Here is a 24330-nt window from a genome sequence, read left to right on the forward strand (position 1 = left end):
CCTCTCCTGCTGATTCTGGCTGGTGCGGGAAAACAGTATGTCATAATCCCACACCAGGCTCTGGTGTATCTCCTCATCTTCTGCTGCAGAGTAGGCGGGAGTACACTGATGCGCCATGTCCCTGGAAGAAAACACAAACAGGAGATCAGCAGACTATATCAGCAATATATGGCACACATACTATACATGATACTCAACTGTAGTGATATACTACTACTCCCATATGTAGCATTTGTGTGTCTCTTGGTGGATGCACAAGTACATGGCCAGATATCAGTGCTCAGCCAACACCTGTGCAACAATACCTGCCACATTCCATACAACATAGTAGCATGCCCCATCGGTCAGCACACTGCGACAGATCCAATGCACAACCTCACTCTGGGGATTCATACCAAGGTACTGTATGTGGAACGCCATCCACTAGTGTGATCTGGACACAAGTTACTCGGCCTGGATATACATATACCACCACCACCACCACCAGCACAGTAGACTACTTTGATATGTATGTGATTAGACAGTTATTCACTTGTTAGGACTGAGATGGTATCCATGCAGCCCACTGGGTCAGTGGAAGCCACAACCCACACTGCTGACCCCTTTGCGAATGCTTCCCACGGACATCCCAAAGATTGCATGGAACATGCACACACATTTCTAACCCAGACCATATGCACAAAGGTTAGGCATCCTGTCTGGTGGACCCCAGCCAAAGGCAGATTGTATAACGATAGAAGGAGGCTACTGCAGGACAGAGCAGATTCACATTAAGGGAAGGCATCTGTGATCAGCACTGGTAATAAGCTATGGTCTCTCATAACAAGATCCACGGCCTACTCTGGGAGGGAAATGGCCACGAACAATATAGATAACCATGAGGCCTTCTTCAGTTATGTTACACATATAGACCAAACGCCTCAGATATGCTCTGAGTTAATACACACCTACTTAACATTCACTGAACACACAGATATTGGCAACATTCTTGCAGACAGGTTCGGTGCATGTATCCCCCCTCCTTCTCCCCCACAAGTAGAAATACTTATCACAGCTGAATGTAACCTCCCTATCATCTCACATGTCCAGGTGAGGGCCATCCTCAGCAAAGCAGAACACACAGCATCAATGTGACCTGATGGTATTGCTGGATGTGTGCTACGTGAACTCCAAGAAGACATACAACCGCATATAAGACTGATATTTAACCTTGGCCATACTACAGGATATGTACCTGAACACTGGCATACAGCAACAGTGGTCCCACTCCACTAAGGAGGCACCTCTACTGACCCTGGGAACTACTGCACCATAAGCTTAACCAGCCTGGTCTGCAAAGCTATGGAATGATTCAGTATGGGACGCATATACAGCGATATTGGGTACCTGCAGACACTTGTTCCCGGCCAGTTTGCCTTTGTGATGGGCTGATCCTGCCTTTTGGACCTGGTTGACCTTTCAAAACAGTCACTACAGCCATTGATGAGGGCAACGCAATCCATACAGCCTACCTGGACTTGCCTAAGACCTTCAACACAGTACTCCACTCAGGTATCATAGACAAGCTCATTAGCTTACATGTTACTACATATGTCACATGATGGGTTGCACACTGGTTGACATGCAGAATCCATAATATCGATATTGTAGGAGCCATGTCAGACTCAATGCCAGTCACATGTGGTATCCCACAGGCCCCTGTCCTAGGACCCCTCTTGTTTGGCATTTATTTCTCAGATGTGAAAGCGAACATGTGCGGGTTGTGGATGACAAAGTTCCCAGATGACTGCTAACTAAGCGCCATAGTCGTTACACCAGCTGACACACATATCCTACATACAGGCCTCACTGCAATGGAAAACTGCTGTCAGGATCATGGCCTAACACTGAATGACATGTAATGTATAGTCATCCCCTTTTGATGGAACTACGTGCACACAACATATCACGTGGACATACCTATACATACAGACCTATGACACATATGGAGGGTTCACAGTATGCAGACTATTATCCTGTTACTTTACATTACCTGTGTACATCGCAGCTGCTTGCGTTACCGCTACTACTGCTTCCTGCTGCTGCTGGCATGGCTTGCTACTGTCACTGCTGACAGCTTAGACTCAGTGTGTGTACCGTGTGTTGTTGTTTGTGTTTTTTTTTTCTCTCTCTCTGTCTCTGTCTGTCTCTCTCTCTCTCTCTGTCTGCCTCCAGACAGTGCAATGAACATATTGCATGTGTGGAGTGTGAGTACAGCATGCTTTTGTAGGTATCTGCATAAGTCCATGTGATGGCCTCTGCACCAGTTGTAAGCCAGCATTTGCTAATTGCATGCAGCCGGTTGTGTACTGATTGCAGTTCTCACGGTGATTTCAGGACAGTGCTATAAAAGGGTATGTGAGATAGGCATTGCACTTTCAGATTGTAAGGGCGGGGACCATGCTGGTATGCTGTGGACACTGTTCTGTGAGTGTAAAGGTTAGTATCTCTCTCATGATTCAGGCTGTGTTGTAGATTCACATTTCTCCATTCCTCTCTCCTGTTTCCTGTAGTAAGTGTGTATGCACACTGACACCTACAACTATCTATATATATATATATATATATATATATATATATATATATATATATATATATATATATGTAAATATACATACATTTATATATGTACATTAATTGACATTATTACCTACTAGCTACCAACTAGCATGACTGTTTCTGTTCACACACTACTATTATGGAAATCCACTAGTTTTGACAGTAAGTATGAATGACATGCTTTGTGTACTGCACATCCTATATTCCCTTTACATTCATTCCTACTATTACATGATATATTTATTTTAGCACAATGTTCTTGTATGAGAGTCATGGCTTAGTGGTAGGTCATGCAGACTACTGTTTCCAAGGTCTTGGGTTCAGGACTGACAGTGGGATTTTATTTTGCTTTTGAACTGACTACAGGACCTGCCAATCAGAGTGACTAAGGCACTTTTAAGCAGTTGTAACCGGGTTAGCGCTGGTTTGTGCGGAGCTCCCGCATGCGCACTGGTGTTCAGCTCCACGCACACCCGCTTGCAACCGCTTAACAGTGCTTACTCTGGCACACACCCGCCCTATTTTCTTTGAAAGAAATGAAAATGGGGAGACGGGAAAGTGGTTAAAAAGGGGTCACAAAGAGGGTAAGACAGTCGGGAAACAAGCTTGGGATTTGCAGGAGGGATGTAGGTAAGGCCCATAGCTGCCTATTTCTTCATTAGCAACAGCTGTGCATACGTATGTAATTTGGTGTGACATTTGAAACCTTCCACCCCTGAGAGAGGTGTCAGGACAACAATAATACTTGTTGTACAGACAATTGTAATTGATAGTTTCCATGTCCAGCAGACATGTGTGCGGGATGGGCAGCTATGTATGGGGTGTGATTTTTTTGTGGGTACAGAGTGCCCTTTTTTTTTTTTTCAGGTGAGAGTGGTATGTCAGGTGAAGGAAGTCGGTATAGCTGGGGAGGTAGGATGGGTAGGTCAACAGACAAGACAAGCAAGATGCATACAGGGGCGGTGTATGACATGTGTGGGGGGGTTACACAATTGACGGGGACGTATGTTTGGATATCCAGAGCCCATGAGCCCACAGATGGCAACAGTGGAACTGATATCCCCACCCATGGGCAGTTGCCACTGTTCCTTCACTGCCCAGGATGGGGCTGTGCTGGGGGCTGTGTAGGCCAGGCAACAGGCATGCCCGTAAGTTGTGCCACCTGTGCCTCAAGCTGGTGTAGGGGCCCATGAACAGAGTCCCGGATCTCCCTACGCACCACAGTCCAGACACTACGGAGGGTGAGTGGTGGTTCTCCTCCGGCCACGCTTGCAGAGGGGGGACGAGCCTCATCCCCTGCAGTGCTTCCACCCGCAGGTGGCACAGGGCCACCAGAGGAGGGTCCAGACTGGGCACTAGTGCCAGGTGCACTCGCCAGCTGAGGTGGGAGAGGTGGGTCCGCTGGAACCCGCCTTCCCTGTCATCCTATGTTTTGCATTATGTCATGACAGTTTGGGTTAGTAACATACAATACCATTCGCAATTAGTTGTAACAGCATGCATTAGTATTCCCATTAACCAAACACCCAGATATTCACACCATTGAGCAGCGAGCATAACACATGCATAATTTGAACAGCAATACACAGTCCAACAACATGCAGGGTTGATTGATGGCAACAGGCCATCAGGTTTGGATGTATGAACAGAGCAGATGCATCAACGGACATGCAAATATTTATGACCCAACTGGACAAATGTCCAGGGGTGTTAATTGTGATTGCACATACCATTTTCATGTGGAATGGGTTATATGTGGTTATAGGGTGGGGTGAAGAAAATAATATTAACACCTTCGAATACCAATACATATGCTGTACATTTCTAATAGCTGCAGATATATACACACTACTGTTCTAACTACAGTTTCCTATATGATAACTACTTCAATTTGGTGATAGGACTGTTACTGCTACATCAATATACATTTTATTGTTCTTCATACACATTCATATCTGGCTTTGTTCAGCTACATCATCCTGCTACATTTGCTTTATATAGCTAGAGGCAACTGTGGATGTTTGGTATGTCAGACAATCATACTATCTGCATATTGCAGACTGAGAGCAACATATCCAGATTTTGGGATGCACATTCCAGCTGCAGCAACACTTTGAACACATTTCGCTGTTTGGTTCTGCTTCTCACATTCATTTCATTCTGTACTGACTGCAGTATACTTTATTCAGGTGTTATTACTACTTTATTGGTGGATTCATAACTCTTTCTCACACTCTCTCACTTGTTTTCATTTTACTATTCAGGATGGTACTTACTTCTAGGCTTTATTGACATGTTTTACCTGTAGTTATTACAATCCTTTCCAGCAGTCTCACTTCTGTCATGTTTCAGTATTTCAACAGGGGTATATTTCACACATGTGATTTGTTCATCTTCTGCAGCTGTACTTTTCAGCCTGCTGCAGGTTGTGTATTATTATATTACAGGTGGGGCATCTTTATTTCAGACATTTTCATTTTTCTATTTGGATTACAGACTGCAACACACTTTTGTAATCAAGCAATACTTGCAAACACTCTTACACTGTTACTTGCACATTTTATTACTTAGTGACTACACTGCACTCTTTTGCTAACTGTCATACTTTTATATTTCTTTACAGTTACTGGGAGAGGATTACTGACCTGCCTGGTGGTGCAACCACACCAGCCTATCGCCATAGGCTCTGCGGTTCGCAGAACGGACACCTGCAGCTGTAATATAAATGAAGTAATATTGGAATACACATCTCCATAATATCAGCTAGTTTAATTTCTTACATACATAATTACATGTAACTTACTCAGTAGTGGGGCATTGGGCATTTGCCGGGCCTCCTGGATCCAAAGGTTCAATTGGTCCTGCTTGCGTCTCTTCAGGTCTGCATGGTGGTGACGGACCTGCTCACCAGTCCTTGGAATCCCTGTGGCACTGGTGAGATCATGAGCCAACCGGTCCCATGCCTCAGCCCTATATGCTCCCCACAGGACCTGGCCCTGCATGAGTTGGGCCTCATGATTGTGGACTAGGAGCCAGACCATGTATCTGGACTCCTCAATGCCCCACTTCTGTGCTCGAAAGCAACTTCCCTCATCTATTCCTGACATTCTGGCTGCAAGTTAGTTCTACAATCATTTATGCTGTGTATTCCCGCCTATGGGGCTTATATATGCCGTTTTTCCCGCACATATCTGTGATTGGCCATTTTGGAATTGTATCAACTTCACAAAACCTGCTTTGTCATGCTCCACTTTGTATTCATTCCTATATATTTGCTATTACTGAATTTCTAGGTACTGCTGTCATGGCTTAGTGGTTCAGTACCTTGACTATGGTGCATAGTATTCTGGGTTCGAACCTGGCCACAGTTTTTTATTTTTTATGACTGTCTAGACAGGCTAGGGGGTGTGTCTGTGTAAAGGCAGTTTTGATACAGCTTGCTCAACGTTGCCCGTCGGTTAGCTTGTTGGCGCGATGCGCAGCTCCGGGATATGCTGGTTTACGCTTCATTTGGCTGTTAGCACTGCTCACCTACGGGCACTCATTTTACACCTGTTAAACCACTGCTCACCTACGGGCACTCTTTTTACACCTGTTAAACCACTGCTCACCTACGGGCAGATGCACTCACCTTGTTAAACTGTAGCTCAGCTATAGGCACATCTCGCATTTTTTCTTGTTTTGTTATTTCACATTTCTTCAAAATAAATGGACTATTTCATTACATTTTACATAAACTAGGATTTTATATGTGTACATATTTGTCAGGGACTTGTTTCATGCTTATTTTACTAAAAATGCAAATTGATGTTGTAGGGACTCGAACCATGCATGCCTGCTCTTCAACCGATGTCTCTACCACTACGCTACTGCTTCTTGGCTTACTTTGCATATTTAGTTCTTATATCCTTTTCCACTGACTACTAACTGTGGCTAAGCTATGGGCACGCCCGCGCAAACGAGCGCACTTACGGGCAAATATCTTTACGATTTAAAAAAAAATATATAACATGTTCATTTATATATTTTATGTTCATAGTCTGTGGGGGCATGTGTTGTGTTGTGTTTATTCACATTTCCATGGCCTCTGTCGTGGGTGTTTACTTTGGGCAATTTTACTCTTCTGGGGGCGTGTCCGCTTGCAGGGGTCAGCCTACGGACACACCCCCTACTGTCTTCCACGGACCGTGTTAGCCTTAGGTGTGATTCAGCATGCCCTCATGCATATGCATGACATGCTGACGTCACACCGTTTAACTGCAGCCTCCGTGTAAGCCATGTATCTCTAACATGGAGGCTTCGTGAATCCTGCCCTATGTACTGATGAAAAGGAATTATGCAAGGAAATGTGTACTTCTATAAATATGTTCTTGAGAAGGGGTTATTTCATGAAAGATATCCAGAAGGCACTGGTTAAACTAAAAAATAAATCATTGGTATAAAATAATTCATTAGCAGCCAGTATTCCTGCTATGAATAATTTTAGAAGATATACTGGCAGTAATACTAGAAAATATAAGTTAGAAGTCAGATAAATGTACATAGTAATTTCTTACAATGTTTTTTCTCATGAACAAGTTAAGATAATTAAGCATTTTTGGCCATTCTTATTTAAATTTAAAATATTTTGTGACACATTGTGCAAGTTTCCTATATTTTCGTGCACTAGAGGTAGGAACATACATTATATTATTGTACATAATACATTTGTTAAGCCAGTGGAAAAGTTATGCAGCACTTTAGGTATGCTGGGCACTAGTGATTGCACTAAATGCAATATATTGTTGATTTTTTTTAGTTATATTAATAGTGTTCCCTTTAGTCCTAAAGGACATTTTACTTGTATAACATCTAATGTTATTTATGTTCTCAGATGCTCCTGCAGTTTCTTTTATATAGGTAAAACTAAGAGAAGTTTTAAGTTGAGATTGCAGGAGCACCTTAGAGACATAAAAATGGAAAAGATTGGTTGTCCTGTTGCCATGCATTTGAAGTTGTTTCACAATAGCAACCCAGACTCTCTGCAAGCCAGCAGTTAATTGTGATGTTGGCAACTCTGAGTTTAAGAACAAACATAATTTGTTATATAAAGTATTTATATTTTAAAATATAATACATTAAGTCCTTGTGGACTTAATACTGAATGTTCATGGCAATTTTTGATATAATTGTTTTCTAAGTATAATAGAAATATAGTATTTAATGTTTTATTGAATTAATTAGTTAATTGTTTTATAATTGATAGTTAATGTTTGTATAAAATGGCACTGTTTTTTCTTACTGATGTACTCCTAAAAGGCATTTGTTGCCGAAGCGCTAGAGATTTGAGACATTTTTGTAAATAAGGTGCAAGCTAGTGATTTTTATACTTTCTACTGGCCTTTTTGTCATATTTTCATTGTTTTGGGACTTCTTTGTTGTGTTTTTTTTTGAATATACATATATGCTTTCTCACAGGATGCATGAGATCAAAACTGGGGAAGAGACTAGTCACCAATGGTGACCCCCAGGGTTCGGTGCAGAGAGTTTTTCTATTTGGCATATACACCTCAAAAGTTAAAGGAAATACCAAAGGGGTTTGGCCAACTAAGTTTGAGATGACTGCAAGCTAGGAGCAGTTATTGAATCCCCAAATGACTTAACCATCATGCAGGAAGGTTTGTCCCAAACAATAACTTGTGCCAGAATCATGAATTGAAACTAAACTCCAAGAAATACATTACTTTGGGAAGTCATCTACTCTAGGAAGCTGACAAATTGACAATGCCCCCTGAGAACTGATCCAGTTGTTATGCATTTGGGAACTTGTGTGTACAGTGACCTAACTTTTGACCAACATGTGCCCGGAATCATAAGAAAGTCTTTCTATATTGCACAGCTTATAAACAAATTGATTGTGACTAGATCTAGAGATGTTATTGTCCCCCTTCACAAAGCCCTCATTAGGTCAATCATGTTGTATAATGCCCACTTTGGCATTTATCTGTCCAGACCAATGCAACAATTGGAATACCCACAGAGATACTTTACTAAAAGTATACAAGTCCTAAACAATAGGTATTGCATGGACCTCCTCAAAGATTTATCACTATACTCAGTATCCTACAGAGTGCTTAGAGGTGACATGTCTGGCATACAAGGCATCCTCTAACCCAATACAGATGAACCTACTGAACATCAGCAAATAAAATGTCAACAGAAATACTCAGTCCAGATATCTAAACTAAATGTTGTGGAGATATGGATATATATCACAGAGGCTACCACTGTTCCAGAACAGACTTTTCATTCAAGTAAAACAAAGCTCATCCCTGTCCATATTCAAATGCAACTTGGATCTAAGGATGGGTAATAGAAAATGTAGTCCAGGATTGCCCCTCATGCAACTAATAGATAGAGTCAGTTCCCAAATGCTGCCTTATGGGTCTTATCAAATTATCTGTAGTATGATCAGTTATTATCACTAGGGCTAATGTAGAATTATCAGCCAAGGGATATGTAAGACCAATCAGGAAATGTTAATTCAATCACCAAAAGGAAAATTGGCTAAGCTTAAAATGCCCTCCAAGTGAACCTATGTTGTGGTAGTAAATAGTTATAAAAATTTGCCCTTTTTAAATCACTAAGTGCCCCTGGTCACCCTCTGCCCCCAATTGTCAACAGCCTCCGGCACCTCTGGGTCCAAGGAGTGATCCCTGAGGGACTCCACTTGTGAGTGGCATCTTTGTAGAGGTGGACTTCCCAGTTCTAACTTCCGGGGTCCTGTCTGTGAGTCAGTTAGCTATCCACTGGGTGACATATGGGTTTGTACTTAACCTCTTGAGTTTGTTAACAATGCCCAAGTTGGGTATTATGCCAAATGCCTTGGCCAGTTTAAGGAAGGCAGTGTGAATGATTTTGCCCTCATCCATTGCTTTGGTGACCTTCTCAAAGAAGTCCACCAGGTTGAGTAGGCATGATCTACCCTTGATGAAACCAAACTCGGTTGGGTCCAGTGTCTGGAGGTTTACTATATCTCTATTGTTCATCTCTATGATAATTATTTCCATGGCTTTGCATATAAAACTAGTGAGACTTATGGGTCTGTAGTTTCCAGGGTCTGTAGATGGCCCACCTTTGCGCAGTGGGATGACAGTTGACTTTCTCCATTCATGGGGCACAAAGCCTCTTTGGAGGCTACAGTTAAAAAGTAACTCTAGAGGCCCTGGTAGGTCATGTTTCATGCTATTTAGAAGGCATCCTGGGATATTGTCTGGACCCATTGATGCAGTGTTCTTGGTCATAGAGAGAGCATTAAGGACTTGTTCCCTAGTGAAAGTAGAGGGAGTTATATTTGATGATATTTCCTGAGGGAAGGTTAAGGGGGGGAGAGGAGTAATGTTGGAGCTGAACTTATCAGCTAGGAGGTTTGCTATATCTTCTGGCTCAGTATAGGTGGCTCCATTTACAATGAGCTCTGCACACAATTGTGTATTACCTTTGAGGTTGCAGGCATAGCTAAAGAATGCTTTGTAGTTGCCCTTGGCCTGGGAGGCCAAACTTACCTCAAATATGGCTTTGATAGACATTATTTGTCCTCTGAGTTGTTTGTTTATCTGAATAAAAGATGAAAACACCATGCCACAGCTGTAAAAATCTCAGATAAATCCACGATTTAATAAAAGGTAAACACTTTCACAGTAATCCGTGCTTCTTCAGACCTATACATTGCCATGATTTTTTTCCTCCTGTTATGCAGCTGTTTGATTTTGTGATTCCACCAGGGTGGCTTGTTTTGTGAATTAGTTCTGTACTTCTTCTTAGTGGAACAGCTGCCTCTATGCAGATATTAATATGCTTATGCAGGGTTTCTGTGAACAGTTATGCATAGGCAGAAGTGTTTTCAGGGTTTATGGGGGCTTGAAATTTTGCCAGGTTCTCACTTAATAGCAGGAAGGTATCCTTAGAATAGTTTCTGAGTATTCTAGGTTTAGCTGGGGGTCCAGGTTTTATTTTTACTTCAAAGGAGACCATTTTGTGGTCTGACCTTACCAGGGAAGGCATTACAATAGGGGGTGTGCAGCAGTCTTCCATATTAGTGAGGACCAGATCCAGTATGGTTGCACCCCTGGTTGGTGTATTAACTATTTTGTCGAGGGAGTTTGTGTTTAGAAAATCCAGGAATTTCTGTGCAGGTATGTTTATTGTCGAATAGGATTCCTAGTTAATAGTGCGGTAATTAAAGTCACCCATGAATATGGCATTGGGTTGGATGGCTAGTGTTTCTAATAAGTTTAAATACATGGTATGGGTTTCTTGAGTCATAGAGGGGGACCTATAGCTTGCAAGGAAGTTGTATTGGATTTTATTGATGGTGATTTGAACATGAAGCAGCTCAAGTACATTGACACCTTAGCCTTTAGTCCCTGCCTGTGAGGTAGCTGGCTTAAATGTGTGGAAGGCATTAAAACCTTGCACTGTTGGTGTGCTCTCCGCAGCTTTAAACCATGTCTCCGTGACTGCACAGACATCCCCATTCTCTTGGGTAAAGAGAGCTTCTAGGGAGTGGAGTTTATTGTTTAGACTCCTAGCATTGAGCAGTAATACCTTTCAATTTTCTTTGTTTTGATTTGCTATGTTAGAAGTACTTTTAGTTTGTCATTGCCTAAAAAATGCACTATGGGGGAAAACAATGTTTTAGCTAATATTTGAAAGTCTAGAGGGGAGATATGCAGACCATCCTTGGCAAAGCAGCGTGGTCTGTTGATCATCTCCTTCCATGCTGAAAAATATTGCAACCCCTTAGAATGACACCAGAAACTAATCCAATTATTAAAGACAATTATCTTTTGTTCATATTGCGGTATCATCCTTGGAGAAGGTAAAATGGTGCTCAATGCTAATCTCATACCAGCCTGAGACACATATTCTGAGAACTCCATGATGTCTCTCTTCAAATAGTCTAGGGAGGTAGATCTCAGGTCATTTACTCCCACATGGAGCATGACTGAGTTATATTGGTAAATGAGGTTCAATGACCTGAGTGCATGCTTAATGTGGCAAATCCTAGCCCCTCATAAGCAACTGACCATAACTTTTTCCTTACTCAGCCTGGTGAGAGGGACATCAGTGTGTCTCATGATGGAGTCCCATTGACTAGAATGTTGGATTGTGTGGTGACCTGCCTTATTGGCTTAGATGTAGAGGCTTCTTGAAATGTACCTCTATGTGTTGATGTGGGTGTTGTTTTGAAAGAGTGCATTTGGAGCTACTGCGGGTATTTGTTATGTGTACTTCATCTAGGAGGTCTTTGTGGTTTAGGAAAGTTACATGTAAGTGACTCAGCATATTTGGTCTATATGTTTGCTTTGAATTGTGTTTTGTGGGTGCAGTGTGTGTAATATTGGCAACATTATTGACATTAGGAATACATTTATGTGAGAGCTTTGCCTCCAGTGACATTGTGTAACTACATCTCTCACATACCACATCAGTTTGTTTGAGAATTAACTGGTTGTCACTAAACATGAGGCAATTTCTACATTGCCTCAGGATGTCCATATCCACCAAGCCAGTAATGGAGACTGCAGGAAAGTTCATATCCATGAAAATGGACCCTTTTTATTAATTAGACAGTTACAGTGAGAATATCAGTCACTGTCATGGGTATCACCTTTGCAACTATCTGGACAGTGCTTGTCACTGAAAACTAGTTGTCCTATGTGCAACTAGGTATTGGAGAAATTTCAATTCTGCTTTTACAGGAAAAATGTCACTCAAGGTGTCTGAGTCTGTACAGAGCACTGCCAAACAATTGAGGAGAAACTAATACGTACAACCTGAACATTTAAGGATGAAATATTTAGGCAGATATTCTAAAGTTAGAAATAAATCAAGCAGTACTTACTGAAAAAAAAGAATTAGCTTGCAAGAATGATGAAAAGAGGGGAGCAGCATGAATGGCTACTGCCTGGCTACAACTAATACTGGTCTCACCACAGCTTCACGCTGTTGAGATACAATGCTCCTTTGCTTCTTCTCTTACCAGAAACAAAATGTTAGCACCAATCCCAAAAAGAGAAGCAGGCCACAGCCTGTTTGTTGATCCACAGTCTTATCCCAGATGATGCAAGGGTCTATAGGCTTGTAGCCTTTTTCTGATAGATGCCTTGAACAGCAACCAGACCAATCAAGTACATTAAGCACAGGCACTCACTCTCCAACCAGAAACAGTCAGGAATCAATGCACTCTGCTCCTTCTCTTGCCAGGATCAGAATATAAGAACAGAGTCCAAGCTATCACCTGTAAAGCAGTTATTAGGCATTTTGGTGATCAGCAGACTACAGAAAATATTGACCCTGTACCCCTTCTCTCACCAGGAGAAAACAGAAGCACTAATCCTAAGATGATTACTGAGAGGCAGAATGTGAGCTTTAAAATAACTGGTGGTATTGCAATAGATGCTTAATGGTAAGATGAAAAAATGGTTTATCCTAAACACTGCAGTGTACACTAAGCAGTTAGATATGAAAGTGGGCAACTTAAGTTTTAGCAGTCTAAAAAGATGAGTTTTAGTGGAGAAACACTATTTTAAAAGAGGAAGACAGATTGAAAGGGGGTGGGCACTTTTGTATTCTGGTACTATGGAATGCAGTAGAATTGCCAGTAAGTTTAAATAGTTGAAGGGGAGTGATTTCACAAAATGATAATCTTGTGCTTACTCACACCAGCCAGTGAAAGGAGAAAGGGAATGAGATATATGGTCAAATTAACATAATGGGCTGCAATTAGAAGGACAGTGGTCTTTAAGAACATAACAAAAATACGGTGGGATGGTAGGGAAACATCTGTCTGTCACACAAGGGACAGAGCTGTGGTCTCTTTCAAGTTTTAATATGCAGTTAGAAGCAGAATACAAGTAAAATGCAGTGTAAAGAAAACAAATCACAGTATAGAAATTAGAAAAAGGCAGTAAAGTAATACAAAATGCTAGAAATAAAAAACAAACTAACCTTTCCCTCCTAGTAAGCTGTGGCAGAGTCTGGGTGAGCCTTTCCAGTAAAGCTCTGAAATGTTTTATGTCACCCCTTAACTAAACGTTTAGTTCCTTGCTCCACCCCATCAATTCACAGATGATTAACTTTAACTGCCCTATTCTACCTTATGTGTGACTCCTTAATTGACCTGTTCTAATTTCTGTCTGACTCACAAGAGACAGATCTGTGGTCTCTTTTCAAGCTTTAATATGCAGTTAAAAGCAGAATATAAGTAAAACACAATGTAAAGAAAACAAATCACAGAATACAAAATACAAGAAATAAAAAGCAAACTAACCTTTCCCTCACAGCATGCTGTGGCAGAGTCAGGTCTATATTAGAACATCAAAGTTTTAAAACATCGAATGTTCTAATATCGACCTCAAAACAGCGAATGCTGAAAATAGCAAAGCTTCAGAACACCAAATTTTTTCCTAGGGAAAGAATTTGGTTGACCGTTTCTGTGGCTTCGCTATTTTCAGCACTGTGGTGGAAAGTTACGGGTCAGGTTCAGGTAAGTGTGCAGTTGTGTGGATGTTAAGGTTAGGGCATGGGTTAGGTGAGTTAGGGTTAGGGTGCGGGTGAGGTGAGTGTGCAATAGTGACAGACATTAGGGTTAGGGTGGGGTAGTTGAGTTAGGGTTAGGGCGCTGGTCAGGTGAGTGTGCGATAGTGATGGACCTTAGGGTTAGGGTTTGGGTTAAGGTAAGTGAAATGATAGTAGTGTATGTACAGTTTAGTGTAGGGTAGATGTGGGATTTTAAGTGTATGTGTGTGGATTGCTGTTTTTTTGGTGTGCTTGTGTTGTGTATGTGCTTCTCGGAACATCAAATTCTTTCCGAGGGAAAAAAAATTGCTGTTCCAGGTGTTCGAGATTTTAAGCTTTTGCTTAAAAGGGGTCGATGAATTAGCATTTGCTAATTTAATATAGACCCACAGAGTCTGGGTGAGCCTTTCCAATAAAACTCTTGAAATGTTTTATTTTGCCCCTAAGTAGAAGAAATAACCCACCTCTCAGTGTCTTAACTCAGTAATTTTGGGCAAAGACAAAAATAATGTGGTTAGTAAAGGCCCAAAATCTTGCTCAGTTTTTAAATCTTGCTCTTATAAACTTAAAATGTTGCTAGAATAACATGTTTTGCATTAGTATGCATTTTCTGAAAGAAAGATATGAAGTCTGCAATTCAAATGTCTGCCATTATTTAGTGAATCCAGTCTTCAATTATTTAACAGAAAAACACAAATTTTAAGGAACAGAGCAAAAATATGAGGCAACAATCTAGACATTCTGTAAAAATCCTTGACAGTTTAACATGTTGTATAATGATTTTCTGAGGTTGCTATGAAGTGGTTTATGGTCTAACTGCAAAATAATCATAGATAATAATTTGGCTATGACAGAATATGGAAATCATCTTTTTTATCTGTATACAATGCATTTGGGTATCTGTCAGTGCTGTGAATGCATAAGTGATAGGTGTACAGCTTTGCAATGGTACTGAGCATGGACTTCTCATTAGCATATAGCTGCAAATCATAGACAATTTCACATTGTCGACCTCAAGATAGGTCATGTAGTAACCAGATATTTGAGCAAATCAACACTCTTCTTATTCATATGCCAAACTCATTGACACATAATACTCTAAGTATCTTTCTTAGTGGTATTTTTGGCACATGAAAAGTGTAAGTCTGGCTTGACCAGACACTGATCCGTACCTAGGAAACACATAAGAGATGTTTTCTTTTTTTTCCCAGTAGGCTGATACAGGTTTACAATGGCTTTACCATTGACAACTCATACCTCTCAACTGCACCGAATTACTCGGACTTTCTCAGTTTTTAAACTAAAATAATGGGGTGCCACAAATTCCTAAGCAGCCCCTTCAAATCACAATTTTTTTCTTTATTTACAGTGTTTAGTTAAATGGCCACTACGTGCTTATTCAGATGTTTCCTCATTTCTATCGGCTGAATGTAGATCTATACATCTGTCACTGTACTTTGGAATAACAAATAGCAATTTTGACTGTTTCTTCCATTCCCGTACTTACAGCTCTGGTATTTTCAGTCATCTTTATGCCTGCGACATTCTTGCAGAGCTGTACAGATAGTTTGGGCACTGTAATGGCTTAATAATAATAACACCCTTTGATTTTTTTCCTGTTTTCTTTGCTACTGCTCAAGGGCCACCCACAGACTGCCCTAATGTAGTCCTTTCACTCTGGAGATGCACTTGTTAATTTCATGATGTAGAAGTTATTTTTTCTTATTTGTCTACCACATTTGCATGCTAGCACTCCTCTTAGTATGCATGGAGGCAAAGAAAGGACAAACAAACTAATCTTACCAGGTAAACTTGAAGGTGCAAGTTGTAGATCAAAACTAAATACCTCTTGACAGATAAGCGCTGCACTAAAAAAGTAGTCTTCTCTGTATTGTGGGCGTTATCCATAGCGGATGGTCTCATTCTTTGCTACAGATACAGATATCATTGCCTTATCATATCCCGTCTGTAAATACAAGTTGAAGTTGTAGTACTTTGAAAATTATTTCCTCTATGAATTCTGAGCAAGAAACAACATGTTAAATTGAGTAGAACTCTCACATCTGCATAATATATTTAAACTGATTATCATAAAGCAACGTTCAATGCATTATATATCACGTACAATAGTCTTATAAGATGCTCCACTGTGTCAGAAGAACTAGAGTTATTTTCTCCATACAGCTTGGCAATGACACTTTGTAATTTAAAACAGATGGTTTAAAATGGGGTTCCAATTTCCTGACAGTAACTGAAAGCTTTTGTAAATCATAGTGATCCATTTCGCTTTTACAATATAGGCAGTTGTCTACCTGAAAAAATTAATCTAACTTAACACTTTGAAACAATTACTGCTGCTTTAGCCAAACCAAGTTGCTTATAAGCCTGTAAGCATGATAATACAGGCTGCAGCTATCAGTGGAGTCAAGCGCACACACAAATAAGATTACATAAACAACACAGAACCTCAGGGTGTGAGGGTAATACTTGTAATCATACTTTTGTTAGCTCTGTGTAATTGTTAAAGCATTAGTGAAATGTTGATACCAGTATGTAAGCATAAATATTGCTTTAAATAAATATATTTGTTCCATTTTTGACAGAAAACTATGGTTTGCATGATGCTTTAGTGCAGGATATACTTCCAGGTGAATGAAGGTGAACTAGTATAGAAGTTGGTTTATGAAGATGTTAATCTGGTATATAATAATGCATCAGAACCTTTTAATGTGGCTATTACAGCCAATTAAAAGATGAAGCTGGGCTGGGCATCTCTGGGAAGTGGGAAATAATTTGCTCATTCTAGTTGGTGGACGGGTGTATTTTGTTGAGAGATCTTAACTGTACCTGCAAAAACATGGAGCTAGTCATTTCCTGGAAACATTTCTTTTCTTTTAATCCAGGTATGTTAGTTATTTGCATTCTCCTCTGCCCTTACAGTTTTGTTGGCTGATATATATGCTTATCCTTCAGTCATAATTATTTTTTTGTAAGGTTCTGTAATGTTATCGCTTGTTCTTAGCTGTTAAAGTAATACTTGCATTACAGACTTACACTGCAGGCAGTCAACCCTTTTTTCTGAATTATAGCTCTGCAAGTAGTATGGATTATCGGTTCTCCAGTATGATTTATTTCTACAGCAAAATTTCATCACAGCCCTTCAGCTTCATTTATTGCGATGACTGATTAACAGCATGACATGGAGTTATAGACCTAAAGAGATCTATTTGGTCACTTGACTACTGTATTATGAGTTTACTGCATTGCATTTGATTGGATTGAATTTGATTGGATTTTATTTTTTTGCTTTACCATTATTTTTGGTTCCGTGTGATTTCAGTGTAGTTGGACCTGGTAAGATTCACACTATTGGCAAGGCAAGGTTTTTACAATAGGGACAGCAATCCAATATTTATATGTGTCATAAAAGATGTTGGCTTGATACAGCTTATTTTTTTTATTTTTCAGTTTTTAAAGTACATAGCTTTGCTGGTATATTTAGGTTTATGCATATGGTTACATTTTCTCTTTTCTCCTGTTTCTCTTTATTTCCATTTTTATTAATTTCTCTCTTTTCACCCATCCAATTTACCTTGCCATGCGGTTCATGACCATAAGATTAACATGTTCCAATCAACGCACTTAAGCTTCGTTGTTTTCCAAATAGTCTCTATGCTCTCTTTGCCACTCCATTTTTCCCACTGTACTAATGCTCCCTCCCCCTCCTCCCACTCATAAGCATTTTTGTGTGCCTCAGACCAATTTAAAATTCCCTACTTCACCTGTCCAATTATACATATACACAGTCCCACCAAGGACCAATCATGCACATACTCATTCCCACCAATAAACCTCAGCACTGGCTCAGCTCCTCCCAAATCATCAGCAGGATAATCCCCGGCTTGTCATCCAATCAGTACACTCACTTAGCCCCGCCCTATTTCATCTGCTAGATCCAATCACTTAACCTACTAAATCACTCACTTTCCTCAACCAGTCATTAACTGATCCCGGGATAAGCGACCGATCTGTTTAGTACTAAGTCCCCATCTCAGTATCTTGATATTATATTATTTTGATCCAACCAGGTACATCTTCCTTCTTTAGTTTTACTAATTATATCCCTCACTTAACTCACTTAAGCTTCGTTGTTTTCCAAATAGTCTCTATGTGCTCTTTGCCACTAAATTTTTCCCACTGTACTAATGCTCACTTCCCCTCCTTCCACTCATAAGCATTTTTGTGTGCCTCAGACAAATTTAAAATTCCCTACTTCACCTGTCCAATCATACACACACACAGTCCCACCAAGGACCAATCATGCACACTCTCATTCCCCCAACAATGAACCTCAGCACTGGCTCAGCTCCTCCCAAAACGTCAGCAGGATAGTCCCCGGCTTGTCATCCAATCAGTACACTCACTTAGCCCTGCCCTATTTCATCTGCTAGATCCAGTCGTTTAACCTACTAAATCACACACTTTCCTCAACCAATCATTAGCTGATCCCAGGATAAGCAACCAATCTGTTTACTACTAAGTCCCCATCTCAATATCTTGATATTACATTATCTTGATCCAACCAGGTACATCTTCCTTCTTTAGTTTTACTAATTATATCCCTCATTTCTTCCCCCAATAATATGGTTACAGCCAGCTCCAAACAAGACACATTGGTAGCTCACATCTTGCCCACCCTATATGGCTTATACACTGGTTCAGCAACACAAACTACCAACCAACAGCCCCTGAAAAAGGTTCTGGCCAATCAAAAAGATTTTTTGCACATGCATGATTTTGATTTTATGATGGTTGTAAAAACTGTAAGATTGCAAGATTGTAAACGCATATATAACCACAACTACTGTCCTACATGTATTAAAGTGCTCATCTGCCCTGGAATAAAAAGCTTTTTTCTAACAAGATACAGATTTTTTTTTTTACTACATTATATGGACTTTTTATTTTATTATAACTGTTTATGTCTTTCTCCTAACAGCAATCTGTGACTTGGTCTCTATCATTTCTCTGAGTATTTTAATTCTAATAGCTCCGACGTGTGCCGAACAAAAACACGTATTACTCAGAATAAATGTGGCCCTTACTGTGTATTTTATACAATGTATTATTTCTACAACAAAGAATATATAATGGGATTTCTGTGAAAAAAGCATGTAGTTGAATGTGCAGTTGTGCCTTTTCACTCTGTGTTGCAGTAGTCCTTAATTTTATTATTATTATTATTGTTGTTTATTTATTTTTGGAGTGAAGAGTCTGGCTGAGTTGTAATACTCTGCCAAGTTATAAAATGTTTAAATATTTAAAATGGGCAATCCCAGTGTTTAAAATTCAGTCAGAATTAATTTTTGAATGGACAGTGACAATGTGTTTATCAGCTACATCCACTATGTTGCATGCATAAACGTAGAACCCCTCATTCCTCCATCTTCTTACTCTAGATGAGAACGGAATATGCTGTTCTGTCTATGGTCATGTCCCACATGAGAAATGGTTAGCTATTTTTTATTTTGTTTGAGCTAATTTGCTCCTAAAAGACATAGTTCTCATAAGGTACATTTATCCACAAAGCATGTTTTGTCTGCACGTTCTCCTTTACAAATGCAACAAGCTCTAAAGTGATTTTGGTACTTGCTGCATGTATAAAAGACAACTTATAGAAAAACAGATCACTGTAAATGAAAAATGGTAGGAGGAGAGAGAAAAATAGTTAAACTTGATACTCCATTACCTTTAAAATGCAGAAGCAAACCCTGTAATCAGATGGCAAATATATGCAGACTAAGTTAGGGAATACCATTTATTGATCCTTTTTTTTGCATTTTATGTCTTTTTTTAAGTTGTCATTTACAAAAGCAGCAAGCCTAGGTCTTATTGTCTAACTGGTGGATTGTAGATGTTTGAGTAGACTTTTATGATGGAAATGTACTGAACTCGGCAGTTTTCACATTATTGGTCCATGTATTTTGTTTCATTGCTTACTGGAAAAATGTTCAAAACAAATTTAAAACACGCTCTAAAAAGTATGCTGTATTATGCAAGGAATATAATTTAATACAATCAGGAAGGTGTATCAAAGAACACATGCATGTTTCGTGTGCAAGGGGGCCTATGATTTAAAAACAGCCCAAAGTTAATCTTTGTCTGCCACTGGCCAGGTGCATTTTCTTTGAATGTGGGTTTCAATGCTGTTTCAATGAATGTGAGTTTCAAGGGCAGAGAAGTTTTAATGCTAAGTCCATTTTCATTGAGAGACTGAATTGCTTTGTTTAGCAGATGTCTATTAGTATTTGTGCTATAAAATGTAAAATTAAAGTTTTAAATGAAATCCAAATAATCGTTGTAGAAGTAACGCAGTATGCACATTACAGTGTTTATGGTAGATGGGGTGAAATAGCCAAGTAACAGGACATTGGAATGGCTGCAGGGGGCGGGTTGTCTATGGGGAGGCCCATTCAACCATGATTTTGTGAGGGTGGAAGGGCAGCAAATTGAAAGACATCACCGGGCGGCACAAAATCAAGCTACGCCACTGATAAGTAGGCCATGGAAAATTACTTGGGGAGGTCCTAGCAAACTATAATTTTCTTTTGATAAGATTTGAATATTGCCTGCCATTAAATGCCCTACTTTTATCACAAAACCCACTTACTGCAAGTCACCAAAAAACAAAATTCTAAGGTTCATCTTCTCCCTTCCCAGTGAACATCATTGTTACACATTTCAGAAAAATGGTTACCATTTACTACAGGGTCTGGGGTCATATTTTGGTTGTCTGTTCTTCAGTTTGTGTTTGAAGGTTGGTATCCCACAATTCTATTGGGGTGGGCAGGGTTACATAATTATGCATGCAAATTTTATGTTAATCAGTGTACAGATTTGTACCTATTTTTCATGGGCCTTTGTCCATATTTTTGATGTTTCCAGGTTGAGAGGTATGCTTGCAATCATTCTGGTTAGAGCCCAGGTGCAGCAAACGCAAGATCCATACATTCCAGGAAAATTGCACTGATTTACCATGTATAATTGTTAAACTTCAAACATTGAAATCCTAATCTGACAAGCATTCTTATTAACTGCATATTATATTTTGCTTTGTAGCAACATTGGCAAGAACATCATCAATTATACTGACCTTTCCATTTAGTACAGCAACTGTGATTACTGCTGCTCTCTGAACACTTCTAAAGCTGATGGCTTCCCAGCTATAAGACGTAATAATCTGTATTTACCCTGAGATGTATTAAAGGTGCATTATATACAAAAAAACTCATTCAAGTTATCTGCATATCCCTCCTGTTTGCATCAGGATGAGACAAGAGCTAAGTATTTTACATAGTGCTGCTTCCTCTTCATTACCTTCAGAAGAAAGTATTTCAACTTGATCCACTTAATCAGGTCTCGAGGATCTATATGCATTTTTAATATTTTTCCTACTATATGACTTTACCAAATTAAGTTCTCATTCATTAAGTTCATTCTGTTTGATTTATAACTCAGATATCTTCCCTGTTCTGGACTAAAACTACTGCTCAGTCCTAGCTGTAAACACAGCTAGGTACCTTGAAATATAAATCACAGGTGCTACCTCAAGATAAATCTTTATGGCATTTCTCCCCAAACAAATTAAGACCTCAAAATATCAACATATTAACATAAAATGTCATATGTATTCCATGTGATATATTCTGACCTCTGTAACTTAAGTTTCTAAAGTTGTAATTAAGTAGTAATCTACCACATTATTACATTTGCTTGACACATAGGTTTCTGTGTTAATAAAATTAACCTTTTATGCACACTAAACCTGAATGTGTACAGCAGGGTTGGTAAAGTTAGTGACTGTTCCTTTTCTACTTTTGTCTCAGTACTTCTCACATATTCATGTTTACACCATTTGTGAATGTGCTGGAGAGACAACACATAACCTTATCACCCTGTGGCTGTTTGCTTTCAGCAATCCAGACTGATCATTCTGACTTTTAGCTCTGCCTTTATTCCATATTACCTCAGAATGTAAGTCATTTTGCATCTGAGCTACTTGAAGTTTTTCATCCTGCAAAGTGTAACATAAGCATCTCTACCCATAATATTTGTTCTTTTACTTGACTTTAGAAAGACACAGGAATAATAACTTACATTTTTTACATTTATTTCCAACATATAGCTAGACTTGACACAAAGGATTGAGTCTGTGTTCTGCTTTTTCACACACTTTACTATTGAGCCTTACAACTAGATTTCAAAAATATGCTGCACTTCACACCAGTACCTAGCTTAATTGCAGCTGGATTTCACTGACCCACATCTTCGTTGAACAGTAATAGTTTATCATACTACTAAATGCTTGAAGTGAATGCACAATCTCATTCTTGAGTTTATTTTATATGCACTGACAATGTGCAAAATATGCATTGAATTAAACACAGCTCAGTAGTACCAATCAATATTTCAGCTAAGCAGTGTGTTTCGGACTTGAAACATCAGCATCTTACTGAAACTACTGAGTCCACTTGTTATGGACTGCAAAATGGCTACTGCCCCCTTGAAGTTTATAAACCTTATTAAATTTTGTGCAGTCTGCCTTTACATGCATGTAGTCACAATGCGTATCGTTGATAGGGCTTTATCTTGCTTCTTTGTTAGCAGACACCATCTTGGATTCCATGCAGTCAAACTGTAATTTGCTTTTATTCCAAACTGTAATTTTCTTTTATTTTTTTTTAATATTTTTTCAGCTCTATGTTTCATTTGTCATCTTTGTACACTTGTAGCTTCTCAGTCATGCTTTCGAGCTGAATGTTGGAAATTTCATTTGCTCTGCATATGACAGTAGCCTGTTCCAGTGCTCGATGTGCTATCCTTAATAGTCTGCTCCTTAGATGATAAGCTGATTCCACAAAAAAATGTTGTATGGGTTAATGAATCCTTAAGATTATCCAATTCATACTTTTTTATCCTGTGATTAGGATCGGTCTCTTGACCCACTTGATTTCTGATGAAAAAAAAGGCCTTATATACTTTATGTTATCAAAGAACAACATTTCTTACTTTAGGTTTGTGGCTGAACAGTCAATTATTTTATGGCTAGGTGGTCAGCCCTGAGTATATATCATGTGCAAAAATTAATGTTTGAGCATTAAAATCATTTATTACTCCTTCTGATCAGAATACACTTAAGAACTAAGGAAGAGGGTCATTCCACAATGCATTTTGTTAGTAACTTAGTATGAATAATCATAACATCCATTATGACAACAAGTTACTGAAGAAAAAAAGTCCTTTATTTAAGCAAACAAATGTGAACAACTTTATAACAAATCATATAACTTGCTGCTATTACTTTCAAAGTTGCTTAGCACCCAGATGGCTAAAACGTAGAAGCACTTTAGTTACAATGCTCTTTTCTGATTTTATTTATAAAGAAGGCAAGACAGAAAATCAGATATTTTGCATTGCATTTTATTCACACACATACATTTTGTTGAAACATAAAATATAATACTGATAATAGTAGTAGTACTAATAATAAAAATTATAATAAACTCTATCTCCCATGAACCAAACACACACAAAAAAGAAAACAAGTTAGATAAATGGTGCTATACTTGCTTATCTGACTCATTACTTCACCAGTAATAAGGAGATAAATTATAAGCATCTACAGTGCAAATAAAGAGTCACAAACAGACTCCACATATTCAATATTTATCCAAAATAAATAAATAGATGCCTTGTGTGCAAGAGTACAGCAGACACAGGCTACAGTAAGTTGATCTAACTACTGCCATATTTAAATCCTCATACTGTAAAATCGGATGTCCGCCAAGGGTCTGTCTCATACCACTGGTACTAAACACACTGAAATATGAAAAAGTACATATATAAGCCACTTAAATCATTAAGTTCAGCTAGGCCTCCAGAACATTTAATTAATGTGCACTGTTGCAGTGAATATGGGTCTACATATCCACACCTAAGAAGAGACTTCCTACAGAATAACTTACAGAATATAGTCTTTGACATAGCTCTAAATCATTTTCTATCCACTATCTCTAGTTTTCAGTGCCTTATAATGGTAACTTACCCTCAGTAACTGTATTTCTTAGATATACACACATATATATACACAAATTAATTTCCAGGGCAGGC

This window comes from Protopterus annectens, chromosome 4.part0 (assembly GCF_019279795.1).
Source record: "Protopterus annectens isolate FY-2018-M chromosome 4.part0, PAN1.0, whole genome shotgun sequence".
NCBI lineage: Eukaryota > Metazoa > Chordata > Ceratodontiformes > Protopteridae > Protopterus > Protopterus annectens.